General features: G+C 44.0%; 1 protein-coding gene across 1 annotated transcript in view; it reads left to right on the forward strand.

Annotated features, from left to right (window-relative positions):
- The window catches only part of SEZ6L (seizure related 6 homolog like), a 252,151-nt gene that overhangs the window by 117,346 nt on the left and 117,861 nt on the right, over nt 1-16,944 (forward strand). The gene's annotated exons all lie outside the window — the stretch shown is intronic.

Raw genomic sequence — 16,944 nt, forward strand, 5'->3', positions numbered from 1 at the left:
GTCTTCACCACACCCAGCAAGTGGTTACATCCGTCCAGGCTCCACTGGAAGCCCTTCAGTGAAGAGAGGTCCCTGTCTCCCTCAGGAGGGATAGCTCTAATGCTTAAAACCTCAAGCCTAAAATTGTGTCTTTAAGGCTTCCACCCCCTAGGCCTGGTGCTGCCCCTTCTAATCCCTCCTTGAATACTTGAAAACAATTATCACCTCTCCCCCTTGTTTAACCAAGACTTCTCCAGACAGACTCAACATCCATAGTTCTGCCAACCAATCCTCTTATGGCATGCACTTGAGGCCCATCCTCCCTCCTATCAGCCTTCCTCTGGTCATTTTTCAGCTCACCAATGTCCTTCCTAAAATGTGGAAGAACTATTAGCCAAAACCGAGCACAATGCTCCAGATATGTCTGAACCAAGATGGTGGAACTTGCATCTCCTAATTCCTGGACGCTTTGCTTCTCTCAATACAGACTGAGATTGTATCATTTCTCTTGTTGCCATATGACCCTGTTGAAACTTCTTAGGTTTGTAACCCCCTGAAGTCCTCACGTCTTTCTCAGAGGCATAGTTATTCATCACATTTCCCCTCATCTTGTACTTGGACAGTTCATTTTTTTTAATTCTGGTGCAAGACTTGACATTTTCCTTCATTCAATTGGATCACCATCATCACCACCATCATCGGTATTATTTGATGCAATTAGGTATACATAGAGCTCCAAGTATGGAGTCAGAAAGACCTGAGTTCAATTTCTACCTCAATAACTCACTCACTAGCTGTATGACCCTGGACAAGTTACTTACCCTCTCTCAGCCTCAGTTTCCTTATCTCTGATAACATCACCTGCCTCACAGGGCTGTTGTGAGGATCAAATATATAAATTACCTTAAAAAATATTAAAGTGTCATCTTAATGCTAGTTATTATTATTATTATTATTATTATTACTATATTTTGGTCCAATGTTTTAGCTTGTCAGGACCTTCTCAGATCCTGACTCTGTCATCCAGTGTGTTGGCCATCCCTCCCAGCCTGGGGTCACAATTCTTTATGTGGCTCATCTCCATAGAGTTGTAGTTGAGAGGGACTTCAAGTCCATCCTTCTGCCCACCTTCAAGCTGGCTTGCTCTCTGGAGCCCATGCAGCCGAAGGCCCCTTCAATTTCCAAAGCTTTCCAGGAAAGAATTTTCCCAGCTTCCTATGATTCTGTGTGAAATTGGCATAGCAATCTCAGAGCACAAAAATATTTCAAGTTCCCTGCTCCTGTAGAAAATACAGAAGGCCAAGCTCAGAAGTCCCAAATGAGCCTATATGACTATTCTCAGAGCCTTCCCCCTGGAGCTGTTCCACAGAAGATGAAAAAGCTACCGCTCTCTTGGACACCCAGCTCACATCGTGCGGGCCAATCGTGGGAGTCTTGGCTTGGGGGGAAGGGGAAGTGGTGAGTGTATGAAGAAGTTTTTCTCTGACTTCCTGAGTAATTGCATAACACTGCCATGTGTGGGTGTGGCATCTGTGAAAAGAGCCAGGTGGACAGCCCAGGAGACTGAAGCTGTCTCTGTGCTTTCTGCCCTAAGGGACCAAAACAAAAGGCCTTTGAGTACTTTCCAGCTCCTTCCCACTCCTTTCACCCTTGCTACTCCCCCTTCTTCAGCCATGCTCAGCACCCACCACCTGCCACTGCATTGATGCAAACCGCTTGAAGACAGCCTCTGTTCGAAACCCCATCCCTGGCACATTTTCCAGGACTCTTGCCTTTCCAAGACACTGTTCCCATTGGCCAGGAGAGGGGGTTAATCCTCAGAGGGAAAGTGCTGCCTTGATTATAAGATATTGACAATGAGACCCAATAATCATGGAGATATTGAGGCAGTGCCTGGTTTCTGGGCATTTTGTGTCACTGCCCAGCCAGCCTTGGAGTCTAATGTGAAGGATTGGGGCCTTACAACACTCACCTCCACTTCTGGGGATTGCAGACCCACTTGAATTGGCAGAGGGAGACAAGGCAGCAAATGCAGACTCTGCCTCAAGCTGGGTCCCCTTCAGCAGTGATGACAGACTCAAATAGAAACGGAGGGGCAGTGCTAATCCTAACACAAGGATCCCTGCAGGCCACATATTGACTTGGTTTTATAATATAATGTTATCTATGTTTCATTGTATCTTTACTTATTTTGTTAGATACTTCCCAATTTCATTTGAATCTGGTTCAGGCTACACTCAGGAGTGTTATGGAGCTGAGTTTCGAACACCTCTGCCCTAGAGGATGATAGTTCGACATAGGATGACAGATCCAGGGCTGGAAGGGACCTCAGAGGTCATCTAGTCCAATGCCATCATTTTACAGGTCAGAAAACTGAAGCCCAGTGGGATTTCATGACTTGCTCAGAGTCACAGCATTAGGAATGAGATCTGAAACCAAGTCCACAGACTCCAAAGTTAATGCACTTTCCACTGTACCATGGAAAGAGACTTTAAAATGGCAGAATGTAAGTTCCTTAAGGACAGAGACTATTTATACTTTTCTTTCTATCTCCACTGCCTAACACAATACCCCTCCTTGTATGTGGGGAGAAGGATGGTTTTTACATCCAAGCATGTAAAATCTCTTCACCAATGGAGGGCAGACACTTGTCCCTGGTTTCAAATAATTGCTTGGGGCACTTAGAGATTAGTCGAGTTGTTTCATGCAACTCATGTGCATCAGAAGCAGTCCTTGAGTCATTCTTTAAATCCCTGATGCTTAGCACAGTTCCAGGCACACAGCAGTGCTTAATAAATGCTTCCTGACTGACTGACTTGATCCCTCCCCCCTACTCCAGTTGCTGGCATTCTCCCTTTCTTCCAAGTTCCTTCTACCATACTTCTCTGAATATCTGCGCATTGAATTTCTCCCAAGTTATGCAATCAGTCAATCAGCAAGCATTTGTGGAGTGCCAGGCCCTAAGTGAGGCACTAAGGGTACAAAAATAAAGATGAAACTAGGCCCTCACCTAAAAGGGACTTCCATTCTCCTCCCTAGCCAATACACTCATTTCTTCAAGGGTGGGTACTGTGCCATTTTTGTTTTCATATCTTTGGTCTCATGTACAACACTTTGTTTACAGTAGGTGCTTAATAATTGAACTTCACTGTGTCCTTTTGCACTTGTCATTAAGGATAAATCCATAAATGTAGCTATGTCTTTCATGCATGCCGATCTTCTTTCTTTGAGAGGAGGGTGTGAGGTTTTCCATCTCCTCCCATTACCTAGCACTGTTTTCCCTATATGAAACAGGATAATTATAATTTTTATTAGAGGCAATGCTTCCAACCAGCCAGTTAGCACCACTTTGTAGGTTGCCACTAATCTGCTTGCCCACAGTCAGTAAGAATTCTGAGTAGTAGTTTATAATCTCCTTGAAGGCAAGGAATATACCATTTTTCTTCTGGTGTCACCAGCACCAAGGACAGAGATCTGAACACAACATTGAATTGAACTGAATTGATGGCAACTTGGCAAAAAAGAGTTGATTTTATTCACTTCCTTACTTAGAATAATGCCTGGTACACAGGATGTGCTTAATAAATGCTGGTCAGTTGATTGGTTTTTACATTCAATCCCTCTGATGCCTCATCAGGGGGCAAAGGTTCCTTGGTCACTCAAAAGTTATAACAGAAGAACAAAAACTCTGGCAAGTTTTGCTCAAGCTGGAAAGCCTTGTAAGGACATGCCCGGTGAAGACTGGTGTGCCTTTTATCCAAAGACCAACTACATTAAGTTCAAAGAAGATAGCATGGTTCAGTGAAAAGTGCAGGATTGGGAATCCAAGGACCTGGGTTCAAATCCTGTCTCTGCCACTTACTACCTATGTGACCTTGGATAAGTCACTTACCCTCTCTAAACCTCAGTTTCTTCAACTGTAAAATGAGGAGTTAGACTTCATGACATTGAAGGTCACTTCCAGCTCTAAATCTATGATTTTGTGATAATTCTCCTCTTCTCCAGGCCTCAGTTTCCTCACCTGTAAAATGAAGGGGTTGGATCAGATGACTTTGGAGGTTTCTACCAACTCTTAATCTATGAGCCTATGAAAAGACTCATCATCAGTTTGGCTTGGGTTGTTTTGACCATAGTAGCTTTCAAAGACCACGCACCAGAGTTGTACTTGTGATCTGCTAATTACGTTGTGGAAAGAACTCTGAGTCCATAATCAGAGACACCAAGTTTGAATCCCAGCTTGACTACTTATTAGCTGTGTGACTTGTATCAAATGTATCTATATATACATTGTACTTCTTTCCAGTCATTCATTCAGTCAATTATTCAGCATTTATAGAGTAACTATTAAGTGCCAGGTCTGGTTTGAGGTACTGGGAGAAAATATTCTCCCCTTTATGGACCTCAGTTTCCTCATCTCTAAAATCAAAGGCGGGGGAGGGGGGCGGGTAGCTAGGTGGTACAGTGGATAGAGCACCAGCCCTGAAGTCAGGAGGACCTGAGTTCAAATATGGCCTCAGACCAAACACTTGACACATACTAGCTGTGTGACCCTGGGCAAGTCACTTAACCCCAATTGCCTAAAGAAAAATTTTTTTTAAAATAATAAAATGAAAGGTGTTTACTTAATTGTCACCAAGGGATCTTCCACTCTAAATTCTGTGCTCAAAAGGAACCCCACAGAAGGGGCAGCTAAGTGGTGCAGTGGATAGAAAACTGGTTCTGGAGTCAGGAGGACCTTAGTACAATCTGGTCTCGAAGACACTTACTAACTCCATGACCCTGGGCAAGTCATCTAATCCTGATTATCTCAAAAAAGTAACCCCAAAGAGAAAAAGGAAAAACAAAGCCTTGAGGTATTGATACAGTTTTGGTAGAGTGTACTCAGAGAACCTGGATTCAAGTCCTGACTCTGATATTTATCAGCTGTATGACCTTGGCCAAGTCCCTTTCTCCATTACTTTGTACATTTCAAAGAATTTCCACATACGGCATGTTGTTGTTGTTTTCTTGACCATCACAGCCATCTTGCAAAATAAGGTAGGGCAGAGATTATCCCCCTACTTGTGGAGAAGGGAACTAGAATTCCAAGGTCAAGATGACTTGACAGGTCAGTTATAGAAGTGGAATTATGGTATAATCAATTTAAACCTACAAAGGTTCCTAGAGATTGTGTTCGACCTTCTCCCTGTCTAGATGAGTAAAATGAGGTACAGAGATATTAAATGACCACCCTGGTGTCACCCTGGCAGGAAGTCACAGACCCATGGGTCAAACCTGGAGTTTCTGACTCTGGGCAAGGCAATTTACATTGTACCAGAATGTAACTACATGGCCACAACCCAGGTCTCTTGACTCCTAGTTGCAGACTCTACCCACTGTTCCTTATTGTATTATTCTGAGAGAAAACATGGCCTAATGAAACACTTGAGGTGGAAAGAGGCAGATGTTTTATTCTCTTGGCCACAAGGTTGACATAATCTATGGTTCTATTCTTCTTGATTCCTTTTCAAATCAGTCTTGAAGTGTCTGGATCCATTCACTTATACACACACACACACACACACACACACACACACACACACACACACATACACATGCACACAGGTATAGATGCATTAATGAATCTATATCAGTCTGAGACTATGGGCCTCTTTTTGTCAGCTGTCTAGTGCCTCTCTTCATCTTCTTACCCTCTCTTTGCAAGAGACTCATTGGCTTGCAATGCTGATCTCCATGTGCACAAATAAATCAGGGGGTGCTCCAGTCTGCCCCCCCACTGTCCCACTGAACTTATTTCCCAGTACAACCAAAGTGAATGGGTGGGGGGAGGGGGAGTGAAGAAAGGAAGAGCAAGTTTCCAATGCTAATAAGCTGGAGCTGATGTCACCCTCAGTTAATCAGATTGTTAAAGATACAAGGGAGAGATGAAATCCTGCTGCCAAAAGCTATCTGGGCTCATTCATGGGGAAGATGGATGGAGGGCCCCGCCAGAGCTCTGATGAGATTTAACCGGACATAAAAGAATGTTCATTCTTTTCTGAACTCAACATGAATTACAAGGGAAGCCCATTCATAGAGGTGAATCTAATACACAGAGGGCAATTATGGGATAATTACTCTGGTGTCAGAAACATGGAAAGGGTATTCTTTTTATGTACAAGTTCACACACATACAGCTTGCTAGCTTCTGAGATGGAACCTTGTCTAGACTGGTGGGTATCATTCACTGTAGCTACTTCAATTCCACCTGGCAACTTTGCCTTAAGACTACATGTATATCTTCCCCAGATTCTCCCAAACACAGATCCAATCCTGGCTCAGCCAGGAACTCCCTGTGTCACTTTGTTAGCAAGTCACTTCTCTCCAGGTCTGTTTCCTCAGCTGTAAATTAGGTGGATTGGATCAAACTGTTTCCCAAATCACATTTATAGTTGAAATTGTATGAGATAACATGAGGTAGATGAGGAATATGGAATACTTAGCTGCAGAATCCACAATGCCTGTCCCAAATTCAAAATGCTCCAAAAGGCTTGGCTCAGTTTGAAACTATTGAAGTTAAGCCTTTTGGGATACCCTATATATATGCTGATAGATTGCCTTCGTCCTACATCTCATACTCCAGATTTAGAGTTGGAAGTAACCTTAGAGGTAACGCAGTCCAGCACCCTCCCCCCCCATTTTTCAGATGATGAAACCGAGGCTCAGGGAGGTTGTGACCTACGCAAGCTCAAAAAGAAGCATTGGGTTTTGAATCCAAGTCCTCTGACTCTCTGGACAGCTGCAATGTATGGGATATGCTTTGTACTTATAATGACGATGCTAAGATTCCCTTCTGGCTTGGAGATGATGTCATAGAAGAGCCAGGAGCAGGGGGTCCGTTACTCCAAAGTGCTAAACACATGGATGAGAACAGAAAAAGCCCATCGTTAATGAAAGATGGTCTGCTCCTCTAGCGAGAAGGAGTTTTGTAAATGACCAGTCCTGGAGCCTTTGAAGAAGAAAATTTTGCTTTAATACCAATTAAAGCTACTGCAATCTCAATTGTAATAGCCTCCTCACTGGACTTCCTGCCTCCAAGCTCCCTCTTCTCCAGTCCATCCCCCACCAAGCTGCTCACAAGTCTGACCATGTTACTCCCCTGCTCTCTAAGCTCCAAGGGCTCCCTATTACATCTAGTGTAAAAAGGAGACTCCTTTGTTTGGCACTCAAATTAACATGAAAATTCCTCAACACCCTAAATTACACTGTGTCATTGCAGGTGTGTCCATATTTATTCCCTAAGAAAACAATTAATTCCTAGAGAGACTTAGCCAGATAGACCAGCTCCCATGGCTCTGCCTAAAGCCAGGAAATCTGGATGAAAGAAGAAAATGCCAAATCAGTTATAACCATGTGGTGCTAGAAACTGACCACGTTACTCCTGAGACATCTGGATGTTCATTTCTTCATGGCATTTTTGGCTTTTCTCTAGATGATCTGGGAGCAACCAGGGTGGGTCAGTTCAGCTAAGTCTTGGTTGACTCAGTAGGAAAAGAAATATGGCATAGTGAGGAAAGAAAGTAGGGATGGAGAAAAGCAATCAATTTTGAGTCAGAAAACCTGGGTTTGAGCCTGGGTTCTGACACTTCCTATGTGACCTTGAGAAAATCACTTAGCCTCTCTGTATCTCAGTTTACCTGTCTGCAAAATGAGTAGGTTTGACTAGATGTAATTGAATGTCTATTCCAGTCCTATGAACTTAGGATGCCTTGACATCTCTAAGCCTCAGTTTCCTCATCTGGAAAATGAGGGTCTTGCTTTAGGTGACCTGTAAAATCTCTTCTATCTCAAAAGCTAATGAAACAATACAATTTGTGGTTGAGATAATGCTAAGCCATGACTTGTGATTTTGAAGAATGAGGGCTCCAGGCTCCCTGAATCGGACATTTAAAGGGTGAGGCTCATCATCTGAGTAGCTTGTCCTTTTCTAGGGATACTAAATTTAATTCACCATCACTGAAGAATGGGGCAGATGATGACTGTTCTCCCGAGACCAGCTGGGGAAATGGTGCCCAATAGATCATGACAGCCACCATTTCATCATCTCAAGGCCTCTTTTCCCTTAGTTGCAGTCTGGATGCCTCAGAAACATGTGTGTGTGTGTGTGTGTGTGTGTGTGTGTGTGTGTGTGCGCGTGCACGAATTATCCTTTATTTTGTACTTGTTTTCATTATTAATTAATTAATCAGTACACATTATTAGGCACCAATACGTGCCAGGAACTGTTCAAAGCACTGGGGATACAAAAAGAGGCAAAAATGCCTGCCTTCAAAGAACTCATAATCTAATATACTATCCAGTAAAATCTTTATTGGTTAGTAACTTATTCATCAAAGATAGCATTGGTCTGGACCAGATAAGGAACCCTGGGTTCTAGGACCAGTATCCTACTCACTACCTTGGTTGGCCCACTTCCTGATCTGTAACCAGCAATTCTATCTCCTGGAAGAAGTATCATGAAGGAAAGTATCTCAAATAAATAAGACAAATGATGGCCCAAATCAGATTCTTGTGAAAATGGGCAGCTAGGTGGCACAGTGGATACAGCTCAGATCCCGGAGTCAGGAAAACCCGTCTTCTGAGTTCAAATCTGGCCTCAGATACTTACTAGCTGTGTGACCCTGGGCGAGTCATTTAACCCTGTTTGCCTCAGTTTCCTCATCTGTAAAATGAGTTGGAGAAGGAAATGGCAAACTACTCCAGTATCTTTGCCAAGAAAACTCAAATGGGGTCACAAACAGTTGGACAAGCAAAAAGATAGCCTTGCTCTCCAGAAGCTTACACTCTCTGTTCTAAGTCCCCTCCTAGATCTCTGATTCTGAGTTCTAAGGGCCCTTCTAGTTCTCACATTCTATGTTCTAAGCACCCTCAATCCTAGGATCACTGGGACAATCTACAAAAAAAGCACCTGGAAACAGAGTTCATCACCCATGATAGCCCGCAGCCCATCAGAAAAGACAGTTCTCATCTACCATTGTGTCAGTTTGAGAGCCTAAACCACCTAGCCTCTCCCCGTTATGAGCACCTCCAGCACCATGGCCCTCATAATTTCCCCCCACCCTTCTCTCATCAGGCCATTTTTCCTGCATAAGCTAGTGGCTAAAGGTAACAAAATGATTGCTCTGAATTTAACCTTCAGCTTTAAAGCCTGCAGAATCCAGGCTCATTTGAGATTTCTGAGGAGTCGGGTGTGTTGAGGGGGAGTAGGGGACAGGGGGAGAGCCTCCTGCAGAGCATACTAAGTACATTCCTTAGCAACCCTGGTTTCCATGGAAAGGGGCTGACTCTCCCTCTGGCTCAGCTGGATCTCACCTCATGAAGTACTTTCTTTAGCTACTACAATTTCTCCCCCCCCCATTTTGCCCAGGGGACCCCAGTGGAGACAGGGCCACTGACTTTAGGGTAAATCTCTTCAGGATAACAGGGACACATAGCAGCAAAGAACTCTCGCAAATAGGGGAGGCTTGGCATCCAGAATTAGAGAGAGGACAGTCCCCCTGCCCTCTGTCCTGGTTAGAGCACATCTGTAGTATAAGATACAGTTTGGGTCTCCACAGGTAAAGGGGGGCATTGATAAGCAGCAGACCATCTACTTAGGGCAGCCACGGTCAGATGATTCCCCAAATAATATTTATTATCTTTTTCTCCTTGGGCAGCTAGGTAGAGCCATAGTGCACAAAGCACTTCTGGAGTCAAGAACTCATCTTTCTGAGTTCAAACCTGGGCACAGATACTTACTAGCTGTGTGACCCTGAGCAAGTCACTTAATAACTGCTTGTTAACCTGACCTAGAGGTGAAGAAACAGACCGAGCCCCACTCAGGAAGTGAGTGCCTGACATGGGATTGGACAGCAAGTCTTTTGTCTTCAGAGCCTGCCAGTGCGCCACACTCCCTCCCTATGGTCTTAGAGTCTTGTCTGAAGCTCAGACAGGTCACACAGCTAGTAGATATAAGAGGCAGGATTTGAATCCAGGTCTTCCTTTCTCCATTTCCAGCTTTGTGCCACCCCGACCCTGGTAGTATAGCCAGACACACAGTCCCATCTTTGATCTCATGCTCCTTTGGCTGTATTTCCAGCCATTTCAGCTTTTTAAAAAGTCTTGTTTATCTCATTATTCTCCCCAAGGAAACCTGACCCTCCTCCAAACTTCCTTCTTTCTGTTAAAGATGCCACCATTTTCCCAGTTACCCATCCTAGAATCTTTACCCTTATTGTTCTCCCTAAATCTAATCTCTTGTGAGTTTTATCTCCAAGACATCTCTTGAATCTATCCCTTTGTTTCTTTTTTTTCCAAAGTATATGAATAGGGGGCTAGGTGGTATGGTGGCAAAAGTGCCAAGCCTGGAGTCAGGAAGACTCATCTTCCTGAGTTCAAATCCAGCCTCAGACACTTACTAGCTATATGACCCTGGGCAAGTCACTTCACTCTGCCTCAGTTTCCTCATCTGTAAAATGAGCTGGAGAAGGAAATGGCAAACCACTCCAGTATCTCTGCCAAGAAAACCCCTAATGGGGTCATGGAGATCCAGGCATGATTGAATAACAACAATGAATTGGCACTTTTCAGAGGTAGAAATCCAAGCTATCAATAGCCATGTGAAAAAAAATGCTCTAAATCATTAATAATTAGAGAAATTAAAAATATCCCTTATCCTGGGGTGAGCCTCATCATCTCTTACCCAGACCATGACAAGAGCCTCCTCATTACTCTCCCCAGCTCTAATCACTCCCCTCTCCAGTCCATCCTCACTCACCTGCCAAACTGGTATTCCTAAAGCACAGGTCTGAGCACGGCACTCCTCTGTTACAAAACGAACCCTGTCATGGCTTCTGGTTCCCTCAAGGATCAAACACAGACTCCTCCGCTTGGCTTTGAAGGCTGTGCACAACTTGGCGAGAGCTGTCCTTTCCATTGTGGGCAAAGTGCTTAATTAACTGCAAAAGGTTAGGCAGATTCTTAACCGTGTGTGTGTGTGTGTGTGTGTGTGTGTGTGTGTGTGTGTGTGTGTGTGTGTGTAACTATCTCAATTTGTTTCTTTTATAATTCTATACATTTAATTTTATACATTTAAAAACATTATAAGAAGGGACAGAGAGGCTTCACCAAACTGTCAAGACCTGGGAGGGGCCTTAGAACAGGCAATGTCAGAGCTGGGAGGGGCCTTAGGACAGGGGATGTCAGACCTGGGAGGAGGCTTGGAACAGGGGATGTCAGAGCTGGGAGAGACTCAGAGGTCATAAAACCCAACACCTTTGTGATAAAGGCCAGAGAACCAGAGAGGGAACCAGGCATGCTCTAGATCACATAGGTAGTTAGTGACAGACTGGAGCCCAGCACTTCTGATTCCCAGGTCAGGGCATTCCTCTGCCTGATTCTCAACATTACTTAGACTATGGTCATGGTCAAACCTGCTTATTTAGGCTAAGGAGAGGTGGCTAAATTATCAGTAACAAGATCATAGACCTTCAAGGCCAGGGTCCAAACCTTTTATTTGTTAGAAGAGAAAAACGTGGTCCATAAAAGTGAATTGAGTTGCCTATGATCCCACAGGTACTGATAATAATAGCTACCATTTATAGTGCACCTACTGTGTGCTAGGCACTTTACAATTATTATTTCAGTTGATCTTCACAATCCTGGGAGGTAGGTGCTATTATTATCCCCATTTTACAGACAAGAAAATTAAGGCAAACAGAGGTTAAGTGACTTTTCCAGGGTCACACAGCTAGTGAGCGTCTGAGGTTTGATTTGAGGTCGGGTCTTCCTGACTCCAAGCCTAGGACTCTAACCACTGTATCACCTAGTTGCCCCCATGGTAATAAATGGTAGATAGGGCCTAGATCTAAACCCAGATCTTCTGACTCCACTACCCTATACCCATGCCATATATAGTAAATGGCAGAGGTGAATTTGAATCTGGGTCCTCTGACTGCCCAGCTAATACTCTTTAGAAAGACCCAACAAAACTGGCCAACTGACACCCTCCTTTCCCCTTCCTGGGACAGCTCCAAGACGCACAGCCTGAGCACTGGGACCAGGCCCATCGGGGATGCAGACAGAGCTTGTGCTCTCCTGGAATGATGGCTGGATTCTAATCAGTGTTATACAACATGAGCATTTGTTGATGCCAGAAGCAAAGTACTGCAGTCCATATAGAATGAGCTGGAGACATTCACTCCATGAAAGCAAAGCAGCCTCCCCAGCCGCACTGCGGGCACAGGGATGCTCCAGGGGCAGGAGAACAGGGCCCAGCAGACAGAACGAGGGCTCTAGAAAAAGCTCAGGTCTCAAGCCCCAGGACTTCACTCTTCATCCAGGATTTCTCTGTTCTTCTGGTGTTGACACAGCTCTGATGCTGGCGGTGATGGCCCAAAGCGGGCAGGGATGGAATCTCATCACTGAAAGACATTCAAGAGCCAGCAGAGAACCAGGACACAGAAAACCTGGATTCTATCCGGTCCTGACTCCCTGTGTAACATCTTGGGTGTGGCCTTTTGACTGAGTCCAAGTTGTGCAGAACAAATCCTTTTATTAAAAGGATTTGTTGTATGAAAGTTTGGAAAGGGTCACACTTGAGGACATAGAGGGCCTCATGTGGCTTTGAGGCCTCAGGTTCCCCACCCTTGGATTGGCCAAAAGATTACAATTATAATTATAACTAACAGGAGACCTTTCCTGAACCCCTCTATTTACTAACATTATTTCCCTCCTGAAATGAATTAATACCCACTTTGTTTATTCATCTATCTATATGTTGGACTATAAAAATTCATAGACAATAAGGACCAGATCTGTAGGTCCAGAAACTTCCAGATGAAAAAAATTCTCTCTACCAATGCAGGTCAGCATCTTTCCTGCAACTTATAACCTTAGAGAGTTGACATGCAAATTCATCATATTGTATTTATTTATCTTTCTATAGATTGTCCGGGCTGCCCATTAAAGTCCTTCCAGGTCTCGATGCATGCATGGTCTCCTGGTCACCACTGCTCCCTGAATTAACTTGTTGAGGGAAGGAAGGGTTTCATTTTTGTCTTTGTATCTGTAAAGCCTAGCATTGAGCCTGGCATAAGAGTGGAATGAATGTGTGTTGAATTGAATTGAATTAGAAGTTTTGGCCACCCTAGGTGATCTCTGAGGGCGAGTAAATTGAATCAAGTTCAATATCTATTAAGTGTCTAAAATGTACAAAGCCCCGTGCTCTGCAGTGGGGCTATATATGTTTGGTTTTTTTTTCAATTGCCCATGCCTTCTGCTCTGCCCCTGTGGTCCCCTCCTCCCCTTGATGAATTCTTCCTGAGATCTCCATTCTAAGTAAGCGGCCAGGGCAGTCATCTTTCACTCCTGTCACAGATCTGGTCCTGACTCTCTGAACTTCACCACCTCACTGCCTTTCCACCCTAGAAGAGCCCTCCAGTCCTACAACCTGCTCCAACCAGTGATTACATTCAGTTTTGAAGACATGCCCAGACCATCTATCCCTACCTTCTCCCCCCTTCCACTGCCCTTTTATATGATACCTCGCCTCTCCCCATTAGAATGTAAACTACTTGAGGGCAGGGCCAGTCCTTCTATTTGCTTGTATTTGTATTTCCATTGTGTAGCACATGACATGGAACATAATACTCATTTGACGTGTAAAACACTTGCTGCTTTGACCAGCTTACATTCTACTGAGAGAATATGCCATATATACAGATTAGCGTGTTACAGGGTTGGGAGGGAGGAGAACATGGAGCACTCCATATAAGGTGCCGTAGGAATACTTGAGTAATGAGAGAGTTCTTCCAGCTGACAGTCATCAGGGAAGGCTTCCTGGAGGAGGAGGCGACTGTGCTGAGACATGAAGGAAGAGAAAAGGCTTTCCATAGGCAGAGGTGAGGAGTGCCTTCAAAGTATGTAGGAGAGCAGGTAGCTGGTGCAGTGGCTAGAGCTCTGGCTTTGGAGTCAGGAGGACCTGAGTTCAAATCTGGTCTCAGACACACAACACATGACACTTACTAGCCATGTGACCCTGGGCAAGTCTTAACCCTCATTGCCTAGCAAAAATCAAGGGAGAAAAAAAAGAATGTTACAAAGTATGTAGGAGGGAAGGATGGTCTACCCACATGTACAGAATGAGACAGGACAAGGTGAGAGAACAAGTAGGAGGCCATTTGGGCTGTCCCGCTGAATAAACAAATAGAAGTGAAATGAAATAAGCTTGAAATGTAGGTTAGCACTGGATTTGGAAGGATTTTACATGCCTGACTAAGAAATTTAAACTTCATCCTAAAGGCAATAGGGAGCCACTGAGTGTTTTTCAGCCAGGAAATGACATTAACAGACCTATCACTTAAAAAAAAGATTGATTTACCAGCCTTGTGGAGGTTATCAATTAATAAACATTTACTGATCACCTGTTAGGTGCCAGGCACTTGGCTAAATGCTGGAGATACAAAAAAAAAAATGTAAAGACAGCCTTGTCCTCAAGGAGCTCACAGTCTAATGAAGGAGACAACGTGCAAACAGATATGGACAAACAAGCCACTTTGTTGGTGTTGTTCAGTCATTTCCGTCATGTCCAGCTCTTGGTGACTCCATCTGGGATTTTCTTGGCAAAGCTACTGGAGTAGTTTGCTCTTTCTCTCTCCAGCTCATTTTACAGATGAAGAAACTGGGGCACACAGGGTTAAGTGACTTGTCCAGGGTCACCCACCTAGTATCTGAGGCAGAATTTGAACTCAGGTCCTCATGACTCCAGGCCTGGTGCTTTATCCACTGAATCACCTAGCTGCTCCAAACAAGCTATATACAGGGGAAGTAGGAAATGATTAGAAAATGAAAGCCAAGAATTGAGAAGGATTGGGAAAGACTTCTTGTAAAAGATGGGATTTTAGCTAGGATTTGAAAGAAGCCAGAGAAGCCAAGAGGGAAAGTCTTTCAAGCATGGGGAACAGCCGGAGAAAATGCCCAGAGTCGAGAGGTGGAGTTTCTTGGTCATGGAAAAGAAAGGAGGCCAGTGTCACTGGATCAAATAGTAGGCATCAGGGACTGAGGTGCAAGAAGATTGGAAGGGTAGGAGGGGGCTGAGTCATGAAAGGCTCTGAATGCCAAATAGATGAATCTGTATTTGATTCTGGTGGCAATAGGGAGCCATCACAGTTCATCAAATAGGGGAGGGTGACACTGAGGGAACTTGACGCGATGGATTTGTTCTTTAGGAAAGTCACTTCGGTGAGCTATTCAGAGGTGAGGCTATAGAGAGGAGGACTGAGCCTCTCTTTGCCCATCTGTACAAAGGAAAGAGTTGGGCTAGATGCGCTTTGACGTCTCAATCTAGGATACTAGGACTCTTCTTGACTTCAGTTTCCCCCTCTCTAAAATGCTGGGGTTGGACCAGTGGCCTCGGAGATTGTTTTCACCTCTAGCTGAATACTACAACAAATGTGTTGGTGATTTTAGTAGTTCATGGAAGAAGTGGTAAGGGCCTGGATAGAGTGTTAGCCAAGGAAGTAGAGAAAAAGGCGTAGGCTTGTGGGAATAGAACAGGAAATTGAGTTGTCAACTGGCTGAATGCAGGAGGTGAGGGAGGATGACTGAGCTTCCAAACCCAAGTGACTGGAAGGACCATTGCGCTAATAGCAAAAGTAATAATAAAAAAATAGCAATAGCATCTCTAGTTTCTATGGTCCCTTGGGCTTAATAGAGAACTTTCTAGCAACCCTGTAAAGTGAGCAGTTTTGAAGCATCTTTACCTCCATTTTACAGATGAGTAAACTGAAGTTCTGAGTGGTCAAATGACTTACTCAAGGTCCTACATATAGGCTATTGAAAAGTTGAGTTTCCAACCTATGTCTCTCTTGACTCCAAAGTCCAGCATTCTTCTTCTGTCACTATCAATATAAAAACAAAAGTTGAAGGACAAATAGCAGAGAGGGAGTTTGGGGACAGGATAAAAGTTGAAGACAATGAATTCCATTTGTACATGTTGACTTGAAGTTGCCAGCAGGAGACTGAGGTAGTGCTGTCCAGCAAGTAGTTTTTGATGTGGGAAGAGATTAGGAGGAGATATAATGATTTTGAAGTCATCTGCAGAAAAATGGTAATTGAACCCCTTGAAAAAGAGGTAAACACCAAGAGAGATGATGTCAATACAAAAGAAAAGAGGACCCAGGATAGAGACTTGAGGAGGAGGAACCAGAGAAGGAGACTGAGTTGAGAGACAAAAGAACCCAGAAAAAAATAGTGTAACAGGAGTCAGGGGAAGGAGACCAAGGAAAGAATAGAAACAATGTAGTCTATTATAGAAAGGTCAATGAGAATGAGAACTGAGACAAGATCATAAGATTTAGCTGTTTAGAAGTGACCGATTATCCTGGAAAGAACATTTCATCTAATCAATGGGGTCAAAAAACTAGACTGCAAGGTGTTAAGAAATGAGTGGGTGGTTGGAGGGAATGAGTATAGACAACATTATTTTCTAAAGTTTGGCTTTCAAGGGAAGAGAGATACAGGGAGATAGTGAGAGGGGATGACAGGGTCAAAAGAAGGTTATCAGCATGTTTGTTTCTAAAATACAGAAAACCTGTACATTTGTGCAGGCTACAGGCAAGGAGACTGGAGATGGGGAGAGATTGAAGATAAGGTTAGGAAATCGAGGGTGATTGGTGGGAAGAGACTAGAGGAGACTGGAGGAGATAAGATCAAAAACACAAGTGGAAAGGTTAGCTTGAGCATAGCAAATGACCATCTTATCCTCTGAGACTAGAACAAAGGATAAGAGAATGGGTGAATGTGGAAAGGCATTTTGAGATATGGAGGAGGGGAGACAAGGATTCTCACAATAGATAGCCCAAGTTTCCTCAGTAAAGTGGGAGGCAAGGATATTTGTGGAGAGAAAAAGGTGAGTTAGGTGAAGTTGTGAGCTTGAGGAGAGGGGAG

Source organism: Phascolarctos cinereus, unplaced genomic scaffold, assembly GCF_003287225.1.
Source record: "Phascolarctos cinereus isolate Bilbo 61053 unplaced genomic scaffold, phaCin_HiC Scaffold_4;HRSCAF=312, whole genome shotgun sequence".
NCBI lineage: Eukaryota > Metazoa > Chordata > Mammalia > Diprotodontia > Phascolarctidae > Phascolarctos > Phascolarctos cinereus.